This window comes from Numenius arquata, chromosome 15, assembly GCF_964106895.1.
Source record: "Numenius arquata chromosome 15, bNumArq3.hap1.1, whole genome shotgun sequence".
In the NCBI taxonomy this organism is placed as follows: Eukaryota; Metazoa; Chordata; class Aves; order Charadriiformes; family Scolopacidae; genus Numenius; species Numenius arquata.
Genome location: NC_133590.1, coordinates 13,467,889 through 13,486,791, shown reverse-complemented (window position 1 = coordinate 13,486,791; position 18,903 = coordinate 13,467,889). Strand labels below are relative to the sequence as shown.

Here is an 18,903-nt window from a genome sequence, read left to right as displayed (position 1 = left end):
AGAGAAAACTGAGTTGATATTAATTACTTTGAGCGCTTGAAGGATTTCCTTTGAAAAATTCTGCGCAGCCTGTTTGTTTACAGCCTGGCTCTCACTGGTGTTGCCCAGCTAAATCTTTGTGCAGTTTTGCTAATTCCTTTTTGAAGTTATGTTTTTCCTAATGTGAATATGGCAATCCAACTTTAATTAGATAACAGCAGTTGTCACCATGCATGGGGATCGTGATGCCTAGGAGTCTCAGAAGTATCTGTGTCAAAATAAATAAATAAAACATCGAAGAAGCTTTACTGAGAAGCAGCAAACTTAAAAATCAAATTGGTTAGCAGCATTGAAATGAGTTACCTTATTATATTACAGCATATAGCCACCAGATGTCACTTATTTTGTGCATCACTGTGCTGGGGAGAAGTACACCCTTGGGATGTAAAAGATAAAAAAAGTAGCCAGTTGCTATAAGTGGCTTTGTTTCTGTTTGTGTTCATAATTGGGAACTATCTTCCTTGATAAATATTTTCATCTTAAAATAGATTGTGTAGACTTGTTTCTCACAGAGAAGATAGACTTGCATTTTTTATGAGCCTTAAATGTCAGCAGTGACATCTTGAAATTCAGACTTTAAGAAAATAATTAATAGGCTTACTAAATATTCAAAAGGATGAAAGTACATTTTAGGGAAAGGACAGCTTTATTATTATGAACTGCACTATCATTCGAGACACTTTAACCAGCGGCTTAAATATATATTAATCTTCAGCCAAGTTAAAAGCGGTGAGATGGGTCTTAAAGTCATGCAGGGCTGAAAGCAAGGTGGAAGTTCATGTAGAGAGGGGAAGGACCATTTCTAAAATAAGAAGACAGTACCCACTTCTAGAATGATGCAATTCATCCTCAGGTCTTTAAGGCTTCAAAGAAGAGTGTAAATAAAGGTAGGTAGGTAGATAGGGTTATGTCTCTAAAGTGGAAAAGTAGCACTTGGGACCCAATGCAAAGCTCTTTTTCCTGACCCAAATGAGCATGAACAGTATCAGTGAGCAGGATGAGACAACTAATGACTCACCCATGAGAGCGAGCAAAGGGCTTGTGATCTGGGTTGTGGTCTTCAACGGTGGTTTTTTCCTCCCTTTACCAGAGATGCTCAACTGGTAGGTGCAGACCCTCTTCCTGTTCCATGGTGACATAAGCCTCATGGTCATTTATTTTTTGGTCTGTACCCACAGCCAGCACCGTTAGAAAGGAGAAATTTAATTTTCTGGACTTGAAGCAGAAAGACTGAAAATTGAGTGGTTTCCTGAAGGGTAATGATTAGTGGTTTGGCATTTATTTATTTTTTTTTTTCCCCAGTGATAGTACTGTAGCATGTTTTTATTTTTTGAATGTGTCTTCTACCTCGGACTTCAGTTTGGAATGGAGTCATAGTCGCTCTGTGGATCTCATGCAGGTTGGAAGGATGTAAATCCATTGCTCTGAGTGAATGATGTGGGAGTTGCTCTCCAAATTCCTTTCCGTTTGGATCCTCAGGAGCAGCCTGTTTGAAAGACTACCTACCTTCATTTTTCATCTGTGGTGACAAATGTGCTCTAGTGTGGCATTCACTAACTGCAGGCAGAGTGTATTTTTGTGCGGGCACAGATATTTTTCCCCTCTTTCTTCTATGCTTGAGCAAAAATAGAGGTGAGCAAAGCAGTCCTTAAGTAATAGAAATGGAGTGAATTGGTGTTTTAGCAGCTAATATGAAACCAATTATATTAATGAGGGCTCCAGTGTTCTTAACTGAGAGTTATTTTTGAGACCAAGGGTTTCACTTCCTAGCTGCTGGTCTTGCACCATTGCTCCCGAAAATGCCACCTGCTGGCTTTGGACCCAAAAAATGATCGCTGCCGCCATCGTGCAGCAGGGTCCTGGTGTGGCTCTGGGATGGGGAGTTTGATGGCAGCTTGGGAACGTTAGAAAAATTACCCTCTCTGTCTTTTGAGCTTATGGAAAGACTGAAATTTGCTCTGTTTCATATGGTCACTGGGGGAAATTCAGATTCAATGTTGTCTGCCTTAGGTGGTTTATTTAAAAAGATTGGTCTTTCTGGTCTGGAGAAGAGAAGACTGAGGGGGGATCTGATCAATGCCTATAAATGCTTAAACGGAGGGTGTCAAGAAGATGGGGCCAGTCTTTTTTCAGCGGTGCTCGGTGACAGGACAAGAGGTAACAGGCACAAACTTGAACATAGGAAGTTCCATCTAAACATGAGGAGGAGCTTCTTCACTTTGAGGGTGGCAGAGCCCTGGAACAGGCTGCCCAGAGAGGTGGTGGAGTCTCCTCCTCTGGAGATATTCAAAACCCGCCTGGACACGTTCCTGTCTAGCCTGCTCTGGGTGACCCTGCTTTGGCAGGGGGGGGTTGGACTGGATAATCTCCTGAGGTCCCTGCCAGCCTCTACCAATCTGTGATTCTGTGATTTCAAACTGGGTTGCCAGTGACATTCTATCTTCTGCAATATGTATCTGAATTGTGTTCGAAGTCCCTCAGTCCCCATGTAATGAGATTCTGGATGGTGAGTTGGGAGATGTAGATTTTTCTTGGACTTCTACCTTTTTATGTCATATGGTAGTAGGTTAGGTATGGATAGTAGGTATGGTAGGTAACGCACGTCAGGACTCTGTCATTTTGTCATCCACAAATTGAAAAGCACTCTGACTTCTGCCATAGGGAGTTACTCTGAGAAAGCGAGTACTGTCCGTGCCCCAAGGGTCTGATACACATGGATGTCAAGCAAATTCCAAGATATATCTGAGTGGACTCTGGCATCCCCCCGAGTCTGCTGTGTATGGCATGAACGTTTGCAAGGAAACTACTGCTTTTACTCATTTAATTAGTTTTTCAGGTTGGACAGAAGCTTCTATATAAAAAGATTAATGAAAAAATATATACGTTGTATTTAAACGCTCATGTTTGGAGAATGTATTTTGTCTGTTCCAGGGCATAACTTAGGCCTGTACAAGTAACCTTTAAGAGGAAAAGTAAAAACAATTTCAAAGTCAAGTTTTCACGTGTAAAGGAAGAAAAAGCATGTAATTGTAAGGTTTTATTCTGATTTGCTTTTATTATCAAAGTTTAATAACATTCCTGTGCAACCTGGTCTAGGTGACCCTGCTTTGGCAGGGGGGTTGGACTAGATGATCTCCAGAGGTCCCTTCCAACCCCTACCATTCTGCGATTCTGTGATGCCAGGGCAAGCCAGAGCAGGTGGGGTCAGGGCAGCTTTGCTCTTCTGGGACTTCTGCTGTAGAGGATGTAGTGCAGGGTGGAGGGGTTGCAGTGTCTGAAACTACTTTTGCCAGCTGCAGAGTCGCATTCCTGAAGCTTTGATGGAAGATGTGGCATTTTGTGGCACTTTATTGTATGTTGCTGTCTTTAGACGTGGGTGTGGAGCGACCTTTGTAGAAAACAATGATTGATACAGCTTTTTGCGGCAGCTGCCGCCTTTTGTTAACATCATTTTTGAGGGTGGAAAGCGTTAAAGGAAACTGAGCATGGGCTAACTTCTACAATGCCTTATTTCTGAAATCATGTCTCCTATTGGTGACCACTAAAAAATAGGTGTAACTTAATAGCATTATTGATAGAGCAGGTCAATATAGACCCATTTTCCACATTTCTCTGGATCTGAGGCACTGAAAGAACCATTGTCTCTGGAGCTGCAGTTTGATGCATCAGCTGGACTGAGCTCTTCAGACACTCTTCTGACAAATAGTGTGTTTCCATACCGTTATCTGCATGCAATGTACATATTTTTATTGATCATTGTTTTGTGGTGGCTGGGTCTCACTTTCGAGAAATGAACACTGCTTTCTTGGTATGCTTGTGTCATCACTGATTTGATAGGGTTTTTGGGGTTTACCTTGGTGTTATTATTTATATCATATAGTAGTGCTTACAAACCATCAACAGGCTTGGAAGCGCTCTCTTCCAGCCCTAAGGCACCCTAGTAAGCTTTTATTTCCATGTAGTCCCTGCTGCAGATGTATATTAAGGAATTTCTTGTTTATTTCACATAAAAAATATCCCCTCCAAATGTGTCTGTATGCTCTTGATGCCATCTTAGTCTCCTGTGTGTCTGAAAGCTGTGAATGCATTAACTGCCTAAACCAAGTTATTACATTAATCTCTTGAAATCACAGATTCATGTCTTTCACTCAAGGTAGAGTAAACACTATTGGCAACAGAGAAATTTAACAGATGGAAAGGCATTTCAAAACTTGGGAGGTATTTTTGCTGGAGATGGTTTTGGGTTGGATATGTTAATTCTGCTAAAGTTGGAGTTCATAGGTCCTTGCAAAGTATTTCATGGGGTATACTCTGGAGATGCTTCTAGTTGTCTACACAGTTTTATAATGTAATTTTTCCTGCATTAGAAACTAAGCTTTTTGGGTTATAATTAACAGCTGTGCATCTGTTCTTGAAAAGCTGGCTGCCAACTGTAGTTGATGGAATTTTTGTCACTTCGAATCTCTTCTGTGAATTACTTGAGTAAATGGTTTCTTTCGAGAAGTGGAACATGAGCTCGCTCCAGAACTGGTGTCAATCTGATTTCAGCTGCAACGTCTTATAGCGACTCTATGTCCTCTTCTGTTTAGAGCCAAATAGATCAACACACGCTGCTGTTTAAAAGTAAAACCTCATTTTACCTCCCACTGATGGCTTTTGAGCTTTTTTGCCCTCCTACCCCCAGGGACATGGGGATTTTTCCTCAGAATGAGAGCTTTCTAGCTGGAGCAGAGCATTTGAGAACAGTTGTTCTCCTTTTCTCATTAAGGCTGCATCCTCTGGGCCATCTCAGGATATGGTCTGTCCCACAGAGCAAGTGAGAGGAGCATCAGGCATCCCTGTGTAGCACCCAAGTGATGTTCAGATAGGGATCGGTAAGGACACCGACCACCGTATGAACTGGGCACTTTTGCCATCTGGGAGCTCTATCAAGGGTGGGATTTTCTTTTTTTCAATTTCTCGATGCAAGGTCTTAAAAAGTGAATTTTGACCCCTCTTCAGTTGAAACAGAGGAAGAGTGGAAGGTTAGTTTGAGACAGTCTCCCTACAGCAGAAGTTAATTACTTAACATCTCCATTGGAAAAAAAAAGTCTCTTTGAGAGCTTGCCTCGGATTGCCTCTGCACCACAAATAAAGACCATCTAGTTTTCTAGACTAAATGTTGCCTTTGTCTTGCAGAAAATCATGCAGAAGAGGTAGGGCGTGAGGGAGTGCATGCCAAATTTTTCTTGGTGCATTTGTCAGTATGCAGAGTTGGTTGGTTTTGGAGTTTGTTTTGTTGTGTGTTTTTGTTTTGTTTTTTTTTTCCCCTCTGGTTTCTTTCCGTGGAATTTCAGTAAAGAAAGCTCTCAGATTTTTATCTTGTTTGTTTACAATCTGCAGTCCAGCTAAGTGCAACATGAAGCATGAAAAGGTATTTGTGGTTGTGTTCTTTCCAAGCGGAAAACAAACATACCAAAGCCAAACACGGGTGAAACCTGCAGGAATACACAGTCAAGTCAAGGGAGTCAGTGACTCGGTCGCTGAGGAACAGATTTATCTTATTCTTATTATGGATTTTACAGTATTTACTTATTGGGTCCCATACACAGCATGGCTATTCTTTCTTTTTCTTTTTTCTTTTTTTTTATTACTGTTGTAACTGAGGGTCTTCGTGCACTTGCAAGATTACTGGGCTAGAGTTTACTGCGTTATGAAAATTGAAGAGCTGTGATATTTTTGTTTTTGAGAGGCTGGTGAAAGAGTGAAACAAATTCTCTTTCTTGCAATAGTGGAAATCAGTAAATGAAGATATTTGAATTTCTTTGCAGTGTGTGATAGGAGTGGTGTTCTTTAGCTGTGATGATCTAAAGACAGAAGAGAGGACAATATTGAGTGTTTAATCCATTAGGTTCCACATCAAGTATATGCTCTGCCTCTAAAGATATTATGTTAATAGCAACAGAAAACAGAGTATAGCCATGCAGAAACCTCTTCAGAATGATGGTATCTTGTAGGCTGGTTTGTAAGAATTTATTACACTTCTGTGTAGTTAAAGAGCGCATGATATGGATGAGTGATGGATTCTAAACCTTCCATGAAGTACTATGAGTAGTAGCAGTAGACTTGGGGAGTAAACGTTTCTTGACTTATGCAGAATAAACACTTTTATAAAATGCTGAAAGCAATATAACAGATTATAACAGAAAGGTTTTGCTTAATTAGCTGTAGTTACCAGAAGGAATCTTATCTGGTGATACTGTGTTACTCTTACAGAGGTAACTGATGAGCAATTTCTTGAGAATACTTACATCTTTTTGGGTATCTCCACTTGAATTTTGAATCTACTTCACCTTGGAGCAAGTGCGTAGCCTCTTGGTACTTCAATGGGCTGAGATTTATCTGCTGTGTTTTTGCTTAAAGAATTAAAGTTGTTGAACATTTATAAAAGTTACTGCTAAGCATGGAACACAGGTTTTGGTTTTTTTTTTAAGTATTGAAACAAAGCCACAGTTGTGATTTGGTATCAATGAATAGTTTTTGTTGACTAATTTTTGTTTGAATTTACAAGAAACTTTAATGACAGACTCTAATACTGAGTTTGTCTTTTCAGGATGCAGCTGTGTATGTTTCCTTTCACCCACTCAGCACTAGATGAAAGATGAAATGCCCTATTCATGAAAAAGTACTTACACAGTACTTATGTACAGATGAGATATGTTTTTCCATCCATTTTAATGTATGTCTCAGGGAGAAGGGACTGTATATGAGTCACAACAAAAAATTTCAGATGACTGTGGTAAGATAGTAAAGTTTATGGAGAAAATTTACTTTGGAGGTGGAGGAAAAACCCTCTGCAGTCACTAAAAATCAAATGAGGAGCTGTTAGCATATATGTTGTTCTAGAATTGTCACAACAATATTGTGTTTAAAGCAGTGTTAAGTATCACATAGATTGATCCTCTCAGAAAGAGTGCTTATTTATGAAGCGTGAAGGTGTATCAAATGAATTCTAGTAGATACCATTTGGTTGCATTATTGCATGCAAAAATATTTTACCACACCATGAGATAAACAGGCACTGAAGGCATTAGGTTATGCATATTCGATTTATTCCATATAATGTTATTCACCCCTCAAAGCCAGCCTTAAATTAGCAGCTGATCTCTCGCAACCCACAAGATTTAGCAATTCATACAGTATACCACTTGCAAAGTGGCAGTAAGTATTAGATTTCAGATGGTGGAAAGAATATGTTTCTCACTTTAAATCAACTTGAGGCAGCAGCTGCTAAAATCAAGTAAAATCAAACGTGTAAAAAGAACAAGATGGTAATCAGAGCAACATAACTGTGAATGCCCACTCTTTTGCAGCATGCCGAGGCTGAAAATGCTTGGCAGGACTGATGGAAATATTCTCAGAACGTTTTTCTCCCACGTGCTGGTTCTGGACCAGTAATCGATGCAAGAGACAAAGACCTGGGCTTAAAATAAATCTTCAGCACTGAAAGATCTCTTCCTGCAAACCCAACTGTGCTACATGGGCTCTCCATCTCTTCCTCAAACGAGAGTCAGCTGGAACTCTCAATGTGAAAATTTGCTTTCCTTTAGCACAAGGAGGCTTTGGTGTCCCTCTCACCTAAAGGTGTGGATGGCAGACGCCTATATCAGAGGCAGTCACTCGAATCTCACGTTGTAGCCAACACAGAGAAATTGGCTGTCCGGAGCGATTTCCCCGTGCTCAGATAAGGTGATGAAAACGAGCGCACTGTCCTCACCAAGCCGAGCTTGGCATGAAGGGAAACCCCATATCTCTATTGAGCAAGTTGCTCCAGAAGAGCTATTTGAGTAAATTACAGCAGTATCTGTCCAGTGACTCCAACAATGAAGCAGAGTTGGAAGCCTGAAAATGAAGCAGGATGGGCAGCTGTCAGGAAGAAATGCATAACAAAAAAACAGCCTGCATTTGATAAGTGAACTCTGTCAATACTAGACCGATTCTTTGCCTCTGAAGTTTTCAGAAGATAAGTACTTATTTATTTTTGATTACAGCCTGACTGCAGGGTGTACGGGAGCTGTATTTAGATATGATATTTTTTTCCCACCTGCCAACCCCAAACCCCCTGGATTTATTTGTTAAAAATATCTGGAGTGGAAGAGTTTCATAACAGATTCAGCCTTCATGCTTCATGTTTCCCTGCTGCATTAGTACTTACAAGAGGAATTTGGCTGATTTGTGGGAGGATAGTGTGATTTATTCCTTGAAAGAACGTGTAAGTAAGAATTTCTATTATTATAAAGTAATGTGATATCCTGTGTTGGGAATGAAACTTCAGTGGCTGTTTGATCTTATTAAAAATGTAATAAAAACATTGGTGGCAAGACCAGCCTTATCGCATCTGCTCTCTGCACTCAAAGTTGTATTTTAGGTGATCCTTTACTGTGACCTCTTTGGTTATTTGCCTTTTTCTACATAACAAAAGAAAATAAATACAGGAAATTCAACCTGAAGAATTCTCACTGATATTAAATCACTGAAGAAGTGATTTAATCACTGAATTAAATCACTGAAGAAGGGATTTAACCTTTTATGTCTGTCTTCATCTTATTTTTGACATTGGATGACTTTCTGGAGATTTAAGAAAAAACACTTTTTCTTAGCAAGGCATAAAAGTTAACTCCCATTAGCACCAGTATTTTATATCTGTTCTGGCTCTTAGTGATTAGATTAATTTAATGAGAGGCTGACTATTTGGTGTGTTTGGTTTTTGTTGTTGTTGTTTTGTTTTGGTTTTTTGTTTGTTTGTTTTTTTGTTAAATAGATGTGAATTCTGGTTGTATTCTGAGTACCAGAACTTTTTAATCTGGTTCCAGATTTTTGGGAGAGGAATCTGTGAGCCTCACAGGATGGATGCATTGATTTATCTCTGTTTTAATGGGCTGACTTCAAGGACTGTGTAGGATATATTGGGAAGTTGCTTACTATGGGAATCAAAAACAAACAGAAAAGATACTAAACTTCAGCCATGCATAATGATTTCTGAAGCTGGCTTAAAATGGCTTTTCTGTGAGAAGACATGTACTGGAGTAATTTGTGTAAAGACAACGTTTTTCTACAGTGTGCAGTTTTTCTCATATTCAATATAAATCTATCAGTGTTCCTGTAGCAGGCCACTATGTGAGATGAATAGAAACGAAGTGAAGTGAAAAGATGAATTGCTGGAGATGTTACGCATCATGGGCAGCAGGTTTTGATCAAGAGTTGAGAAGCCAGCGTGTACTGTAGGCAAAATTCTGCTCTGAGCATCCTTATAAATACATGAGAACAGAATTTTGCTCCACATTTGTACAAGAGGGAGGACTTAAATACACAGACTGATGGATTCATCACTCTGGGACATGTGGTCCCACAGGTTGGGTGATTGTCAGTGGTGATTTTTTTCTTCAAGGGCTTCTGGACCTGCATTTCTGGAGAAGCCCTTGCAGCGCCGATGCCCCAAATCCCTACACTTCTCTTCAGCTCTCATAAAACCTTCCTTATAAATCCTGCATGGGAATAGCTTTTGGAGAATGACCTCGTGTGGATCTGAGGCAGATGTTACTGTGGAGGAACTGTTGGCGAGATCTCATCCTTGCCTTAAACATGGAGGAACCGGTTCGTTATCTTCTAAACCTGTATAGTAGTTTAGATCTAATTGGGAGACCATCATGTAGTTTGGGGTTTATTGGTAGCCAGAGGTTGGCTGGCTTTGGTTTGGTTTTATTTTCCTGACTGGACTTTTTATTCTGCAAGAAGCCCAAAAATAAATGATGGGTCTGATTCTAGAGTGATTTAAATCAGGTGAAATAGAAAAAACCAATACAGAAGTCATTAAATTGTTTTGTGATATTTTTTCTGTTGAAAAATATTTTCAATTAAAAATGGGTGATATCAAGCTTAATTATTATTTTCACATTTTCAAGTCAAGTCAAACAAGAGCACATCAGAACATGTGGATGTGGCCTGTTAGGAGCGCAAGACGCTGGACTTTTGTTTGGGTTCCTAGAAATTACCAGACTTCAGGTGTAATTAACAGGTTTCTAGGGGAAGGTGTGGCCTTGCTGTGGCTAATCCAGGACAGTCTCCTGCTCCCCTTCCCTGTACCCCCCCTTTTTTCCTTAATTCAAGTAATCTGTTTATTCAGGCAGTGTTCATGCCCTAATCGAATGGTGATTCAAGCTCAGTAACTATTTCCTGAGCATTGCAGAACAAATAATAGGAGTGGGTCCTTATTTGATTGAAAAGACTATGGTTGGCCTGATTTTAGGGGAGTTTGCTGATTTATTTTTTTTTCAAATGGAAGGTGTCATTTTTTCCATTCTCACATTTTCTTTGGAAGTATATTGGTGAGGAAGGAGCAGAGCACGTTTGGATTAGATCTTTAGAAGGAAACCAGCTGGGTTATGGAATAAGCCACAGTTGTTATTTAGGCGAGATTGCTGATTCAGTGGTGATTCAGGAGGTTTTCTTTGGCTTTAAAAGGCTTCAGAACCAGGTCCTTTAAAGAATGTTTTATACTTGAACAAGCATTCAGCAGGTTCAATGTGTAATCATGGGTTATGACCAGATATTCTAGCTTTTAAAATGTGACTGTTTTTCAAATGATTGCCTTAAAAATGTTTGTAGTGAGTTTATATAATTTCTTGGGAGTTGAGTTTATTGATTATTTTTTTAAAATTAGGTTTTTGAAGCGAATAGTGGGGCTTTACATAACTTCAGTCTGCAGGAGGTTGCTGAGCTTTGTAATGAGTCCCGCTGCTTTTCTAAACCACTGCAATAGCTTTTTTTTTTTTCTTTTTTTTTCTTTTTTTGCAAGAAGGTTGTAGAGGTCAGTGATTCATGATTCTCCTTTTATTGACATACCTTCTTTCTGGCAGCTTGTTGATTTCTCTGAGGTAAATAGATGTGGATTCAGGCAAAGTTTATTTCCAAAAAATGTTAACTTGAAGAGCCAAACGTGTACAAAAAGCAGGATAGAGAAAATCTACGATTATTCCTCTCTCTTCCTGAGCTCGTTTTCTTTTGCTTTTTTAGGTCAGGTTTTTAGAACTTGTACTGTTTATTTATTAAAACAGTACAACCTGCCCTCTAACAGGATGAACTTCCTCACGCTGTACAAATACTCCACTACACTTGTACAAATACTTTGGCTTGTTCTGAAGAGACAATGTCTGAGAGCAAAATCATTGTGCAGCCTTTAGTCTGGTTCAGTCCTTGACCCTTCCAGGTAGCTCGAGAGCTAAAAAATGTCCGTAATGGTAAAGTTTTGTGGGTTTTTTTTTATGTGTCTGGCTGAAGAATTGCTGATGTACAGGGAGAAAGCCTGTCCCCGCTGCCGTGGGCCACGTTGCAATGGGTGATGGAGAAGTGGAAGAGGAATTACATGGTTGTGCTGTAGTGCTACTAAATATTGCTTTTTTTTTTTTTTTTAATATGAAAATTTTATGAAGGTTTTACTCTACCAGCCTCACTCTGCCCTTTCATGTTTCCATTCCTCTTCATGTGAGCCATGGGAAGTTTATCATGGTACGCCTGTGGGCAACGTTTCACTTGGAGACCTACATCTTCTGGTGACTAATGACATCTCTGTCTTCACAGGAGCTCTTGAGAGTGAAATATTACCAAAGGGAAGTTCATTTCTGGAGTGTTCATGGAGGGTGTGGGATTAGCTTTGCTCTGAGATTTCAAAAAACATCACGAGTGCAAACTGAGAATTTAAATTAGACAAATCTCCCTGGTTTGACAGGGAAGGCATTTAGGCAGTTAGAATATTTATCCAGATTAGGGAAAACAATTAGGAGACTATGGATAAAAAACACAGAGGTTACTCAAAGAATGGCATTAGATAGTATTAAATTAGGAGCCATGTGCTCCTTCAGAAGTTGATGTTCAGATGAGATCAAGAGGTATTATCTTTTGCCTAATATTTTTTTTTTTCTCCCCCCCCTTTTTTTTTTGGTAAATGTGCTTATGCTTATTTTTTTGGCATCTGTAGCTTTTATTTAAACAAGAAGAAGGAGGGCAAAGGCTACTTGCTGCAGAGGACATGTTCCACTTTTCTACCTGGCATGATGCTTAAGCTGAAGTATCTTCTCATGGTGCAACTGCTTCCCATCACATGGAAAAATTAAAGACATCACAGCAGCTGAAGGTCTTCCCATAAAGGAAGCAACAGAGCAAGAACAGGGAGTGCTCTTGTGTTTCCACATATTAATAGTTCAAGTTTTTGGTTTTTTACTTTTGCAGAGAAGTAATAAGATTGCTTGGGAAAAAGAACCTATTTTTCTCTGCTCTAATAAGGACATCAACATACAAATCCTTGATGTGATGCCTGATGTGAGCCACAATAAGAAAATGGACAGAAAGAAAAAAGAAAATGTGTTTTATGAGACTTCAGAGCCTGTCCATGGGAGTTCTAGCTGAGGGGCACGCTTTGCCTAGGCTTCATCCCATCTAACCTGAGAGCTGGTAGATTGGTTTCTAACTTGTCTTGGACATCCATAATTCAGATTATGACCTGCCCAACAGGACAATCTTAGCTCATATCTTCAACTGGCACAGATGCTTTTGTCCTTCTCTCCTGCCTCTGGCCATGGCCAGTATTAAATGCTCAGTGAAAGCATGTAAGAACAGGTATTAATAGATTTTTCTGATTCCCATCCCTTTCTAGCTTCTGGGAATTGAGGATAGCAACCATTGACAGATTTATTCTCCATTAATTGTCTAATGTCTTTCAAATGCATTCATACTTTTGGCCTCAATGAGCTCCACATTTTAATTATATTGTGTGAAGAGAGGAGACAAAGTGTTGTAGCTCCATTGACATCAAACAGGGAAAACAGTTATACATCAAGCTGAGAAATGTGTTACTGGTGTTCTTGAAGTGTGTTTATAATAGGTTAACAGCATGCCACTCTTTCATGTGGTAGGAGGAAAAGCTGAATATGATTAAAAGTAACAAGACTAGTATAAAATTTAACCTTAAGAGTAAAAGTTTGTTTTATCTTTATTTTAAAGAATTATGAAAAAAAAAAAAAGGGAAGCACATTAAATAGTAAGGCTGGTGACCTGAAAAATAGGTCATAAACTTAGACGTCCAGAAGATGTGTGTGCATGTAAAATCTTTTCCATCTGTTTTATCTTATTCATAGAGGAGGAAAATCTTAGTTATATGACTGAGCATATGAAAGTAATTTCTTTTTATAGCTATTTTGATTACTGTCTTCCCTTACAATCCTTTAAGAGAAAGGGGAGGAATTTTATGAAATGTTTATTTAAAAGAAATAAAACAGAATTTTAAATATTTCTATATAGTTAACAAAAATATGTGAATGATGAATAATCTTGCGTGTTTTATTTTTGGAAGAATTTAACTTTTTACCCTATTTAGATTCCTGTATAGCAATGACACGGCAGATACAGCATTTTCAGTAGTTTATTGTGCTGTTTATTGCCTTGTGCTGTTTGCTTTTGTGGTACCTACAAGTGTTACCTGCCAGCCTTCCCTCCTGCATCCTGCAGCCTGGGCACCCGACAGCTCCTCCTCTGATGGAATTGCACAGGGAAACAAGCAAGGACAAGGTCTCACCTGGTTGCTATTAACTTCTCTGTTGGATATAAATATATTTGTTAGCTTGAGTCTGCTTCAGTTTGAAACAGTGGTTCAGGTCCCCTTGGCTTCAGTGGGAATATATTGAAATCTAAGATAGCTGTGCATTTTTTTTCCTATTCCACTGTCTGTCATCTCTTATATCCATGTTTCCTGCTTAGGAGGTTCCCAAAGTATTCTCGTTTATACGAGGAGGATTGCTTTTGGCCAAGGACCTTGAAAAGGTTTATGTTGATTTCTGCTTTGTGGTTAGGGCTGTTATACATTTATGTACAACAGAGAAATACCTTATAGACATGATCATAAATAATTCACCATTCTTTTCAACAAGAGGAAATTACATGCTACATTATTCAACAATATACAAAGACACAGCTTGTTGTGTAAAGAGAGTAATATTCTGCCAGTGAACCGACAGCAGTTTTGCAACTAAAATATAAAAAGACATAAATGGTTTATTACCAACTCAAATCTCGGAGCCTTTATTCTGCCTGCAGTTCACATCCTTCTGCTTTCTATATTGAAATTAGAAAAAAAAAAAAGTGAAGTATATCTGTGGTTATCACTACTGGAAATGTTGAATGGAAGAAACAACAACAAAAAGATGCTGTAGATGTCTTGATTTCTTGGGGTGGATGAGGAAAACAAGGGCTGCTTATGCTGGGGAAGGTTCCTGGCCTTCTGGTGAGCATCCTTCATTGCATGGTAAAAGGCTGAGGAACGAACTTTTATTAAAAAATTTCTTGGTAAAAAGAAGGGAATGGCAGTGGAGAATTATATCCTCACTTTTATGTGTTTATTACAGTTGGGTTTTTTTATTACATGAACATGACAGTGGAAAATAATGTAAAATGATACGTTTGCAACTAGCCATTATTTAAAAAAAAAAAAGAAAAGCAACGTCTCTATTCTATTAGCTGAGCAATATGTCATATTGCCCTGTGGTAGGTCATCAAACTGATCATCTAATTAAGCAGCCTGTTGTAGTGCATACGCATAAGTTGGCAGAGTTATGGTTGCTGGTGAGACTTTAAATTTTCCCTCATGACTAGTGTGATTAACATCTCAGTTTTACTGTAGCCTAAGCATATTTCTTTTTTTTCTTTTTTCACTTGTATCAGCTTCCCGCTACAGCATTTTCCTCAGCTGCCAACGATGTAGTTAACGTGGTTTTTCCTTGAGTTTGTAATATTTGTAATGGAGTTTCATGAGAAGTGTCTGCACCTGGGAAGGGTTCAATAAATTCCAGTCCATTTTATGAACATACAAATGGATGTAAGATGGGACAGAGAAGCTTATGTGGTTTTTCTAAGATTCTGCGCTCTGTATTCATTATGTATCTCTGATGCCTCTTCTTAAAAAAATCGAGAATTAATGTCAAATACACAGGTTTTACAGAATCAGTTCAAGACTTATCTCAGATAAATCTGTTCAATCAGTATCACTGAGCAAGTTTCAGATTCCTGTTTGAAGATGACTGGAAAATAAATTGTACTTTTTCCTAAATAAACAGTGCGTAGTTACTAGTCCCTCTGAAAATAAACAGCAAGGAGCAGGAGAGCAGAGGTCTGGCAGAATATTGAGATACTCACTGGGTGTCAAAGTGGAGGAGTTCAGGGTGAAAGGGTTACAAGGAAATAAATGTATAGCACATGATAAATTTAATTGAAGTGATGCTATAGGGTACCTCTGGTTACCAGATCCTTTTATAGCTGCCACTGTAACTTGTAGTCTCTTCTTTGTGGATCTTTTTAAGAGGTGCTGTGAGGACCCTCATCTCTATTCTCTCTTTCTAGTCTTTTTTTGAACTGTCTCTATTTTCATGATTTCCTCTGTTACCTCCGTGGATGATGTCCAAATCTCCCCTGACAGTATTTCTGTCTCCTCCTTTGCTTCCTCATCTTTGCTCAGGTGACTTATTCCTGCCTGAAATGTTTATTTGCAAAGCAGAAACTTTTCACTTCATGTCAGGACCCCCCTTTCTCATCCTCCTTCTCTCCAGCCATTAGGACCATCGGTGGTGGTTGGACAACTGTTGAGCTCTTTCCAGCTTTAAGTCTTGGATCCTGTCCATAGGTTCTCCTTTTGTTTTGGACATTTGTTTTCGGGGAAGTGGGGAGGCATATTTTAGGTATAAGAAAAATAAACTTTGTGTTTAACACTACACATATGAATCTGATTTAGCGTCTCTAGTCATTCAAACTTCTGTCAAAATCATCACAGCTCCATTTCCTTAGAGAAGCTTTTAAGACTAGTTTCTTGGAGAAGTCTTACAGCAATTTCTTAGCCTTTGGTTTAAATATAGTCAGTAATGATTATGCTGCGATTTCTGTCTGCCTCATCTGACTTGTAGAATAAACTCATTAAGGAAATGAACTTTTCTTTGTAGGAAGATATTTTGCAAATACTTTTGTTCAGTATTTATCTAAATAATTATTCTTGAGTCCTTGAGACACAGTCTGGTTGCTCTGATTGCAGAAATCCACCAACACGTGACAGTGTTAGGTGGGAGAAACATCAAGAATACAAATAATTTCACAAAAGCACTTCGTGTCATAGAAAAATGCAGCTAGAGGAATGGTGATTAATTCAGGATCTGAACTGACTGCCCCATTTGATCTGGTCACTTTTGTAGGAATGAACCAGGAGTTATTATCTAGAATTACACCAATGTTTCTTAAGAATTAAAAATTAGTGTTGAAAAAGCTAAAGGCAAAATAGCCAAATTCTGGGACTCATAATTAGTAATGATTATACTTCTATGATTTGGTGTGTTGTAGAAGTATTCAGAGGACCCTTTGTGTATCCATTGTATTGTTATGACAAATTATTTTCATTATCGGTGTCTCGGACATTACACAAATGTGCACTTCAGACGTGTAAGTCTGGTTTTCCTCGGGAGCTAAGGGACAAAGTCAGACAGGAAGATTTCTACTGAAGACAGATGTGTGCAAAAGGATGAATTAAGTTAGGTGTTTCTGGGTGAAATGAAGAGCACCATAGGATAGGGAAGAAAGAAAGATGTTTGGAAACAATGAAAAGAAGCAGCTTTTCTGAGCCTTAAAAGGAAAGATGGATTTTTGTAGAGAAGGAGCAACCACTGTGGGTTCAAAGGAGGGAGCCACTGGCAAAAAGTAATAAGAAAAAAATTTGTACATGGCTTCTGGGGTGTAATTAAACTGGGAGAACTGAACTTATATGAGACTTATAATGGTGCTGATATTTTTGTGTGTTACTCTGATGCTACACTAATTTTTTGTAAATGTGAATTGTCAAACATCTCTTCTATTTCATAGTTTGATTAAGGTGACTTAGAAAATGTATTTTCATTTAAGTAGTAAAAGTGAATGTTGGACCTCTAGATGTCTCATAAAGCAATGAGCTGGTTCTCCGGTCTAGTGAAGTTAATTATAACATAGATTAACTTCATCTGAAAAATAATTTTAATTAATTAGCATTTCATCATCCAGAGTCCTCTGGGCAAAAGATATCATTCTGTTCAGGTAAAGCTGTCATGGTCCTGAATTCTTCCAGCTCCTTCAGCTGATGCTTTTATCTGCAATGAAGCGCTATATTTTATGCGTGGAGTCCGTGGGGCCCTTCATTGGCCTCACCAGAGGTGGCAGTGCTTCTTCTGTTCTTCAGAGGCGATGTTGAGCCTCTTAGTCGTAATATGGTTAAAACTGCTTGTGTTGACCCTTCAGGGTAATTGCTCAGGTTAATACTGGGGTTGTCTGCGGAAGGGCTGAAAAATGGCTTGTGGCAGACTGGGTGCTGGGTGATGCTGAGAAATGGAATTGTTGGGGGGGAACTGGGTCGCTGCTTTCACGGGTATCCACATCGGGATAGACAAGGAGCATCACAGCACTGGAGGCTTACAGTATCTTTGTTCCTAGGGATTAAAAGGAAGTTTTTTGTCTTTATCAGGTGACAAAAGCCAAAATAGAAGTTGCCAGTCAGAGCCATGTGTTACTACTGCCCCTTAGGTTTTCCCCATCTTTTTCTTTGCCTTTTCATCCGATGCCAGTTCATTGTTTTGCTTCCGACTTTTCAAGATTTTTTTAAAAATACTTCCTGTCTTTAATTCCCCCAGAAAAGTGATTGTAGAAAATAAAAATATTTTCTAGTATATAGAAGAAGGTATATTTTCTGTGAACTTTTGTATGTGATAATCTGGCTTCTCAAAATAGAGAGTTGATTTTGAACTTAAAATGTGGGTAGTTCCAGTATGGTATTTAATAAGCCATGAAAACAGAGATTCTAGAGGAACTATGCATAAATATGCTTCAATTAAGACCATCCGTAAACTGATGAGTTGTTTGTGACTTGTGTTCTGAATGCTGCCTGGGAAGCCAAGCACGGACATGCTCAGACCAAGACCAAAGCTTAACATAAATACTCTAAATGTCTCTGGTCACTTTTTGGCTGTAAGCATCCATGTGTTGAAATGTTTAAAGGAGGATGGCACGTACCCTGTGCAGCAGGGTGCTTCAGTCCCTGGTCTGTGGGGATGTGGAGACCTTCATGGGACCCATGAGGGCCCGTGGTGGCTGCAAGGGGACATCCACTCCTGCAGTTTCTGGATGACCTCTCCAGTACCAAAGTGCACACCATTAAAGGGATTTGCTGGATCCAGGGCCATGCCTTGAAGTTGCAGTACTGACTGTACAATTCATTTAAGTAACATGTCTTGCCATTTTTAGTGGGTACTATGTTTTCAAAACATGTTTGAGTAGAAGTGCTGAAAGTATCTTGGTGACTCCTCTCAGAAAGCAGAGAACCTGTCAGGAGCCTTTACTCATGTCTATTATTTAATCCCTTCATTTGCTGAATGTTTTACTTGTGACTTTTGGGGTTTTTGTTTGGCTTTTTATCTCATATACTTGAAAGAAGGCAGTTAACTTTTCCCTGCCTTGTTCTCTTAACTAGGGTCCTACCCTACTTCAGGACAGTTAATTTAGGGTCCCCACACACAGATAGACGGTGAATATTTAAACCTGTGTTACTGAACACTGTCCAAAAATTCTTCCGTATTTAAAGAGCAGATTAAGATACGTTGGATGGGTTAGCGAGCAGCTGAGGGAAGTTGTGTAGTGTTACCTGTGGTAGCAGCTCTTCATTGACGGGTGATTGAAAGGCAAGAGCAGCTCGCTGTGAACTTGAAGCCAGACGTTTCCTGGGTTTAATATCGTGAGTGCTGTAATTAATATATTGGGCAAAGAGAAGACATCTTTCAA

General features: G+C 39.1%; 1 protein-coding gene across 1 annotated transcript in view; it reads left to right on the top strand.

Moving 5' to 3' along the window:
* Positions 1-18,903, top strand: part of CHST15 (carbohydrate sulfotransferase 15) — a 48,405-nt gene that overhangs the window by 9,180 nt on the left and 20,322 nt on the right. The gene's annotated exons all lie outside the window — the stretch shown is intronic.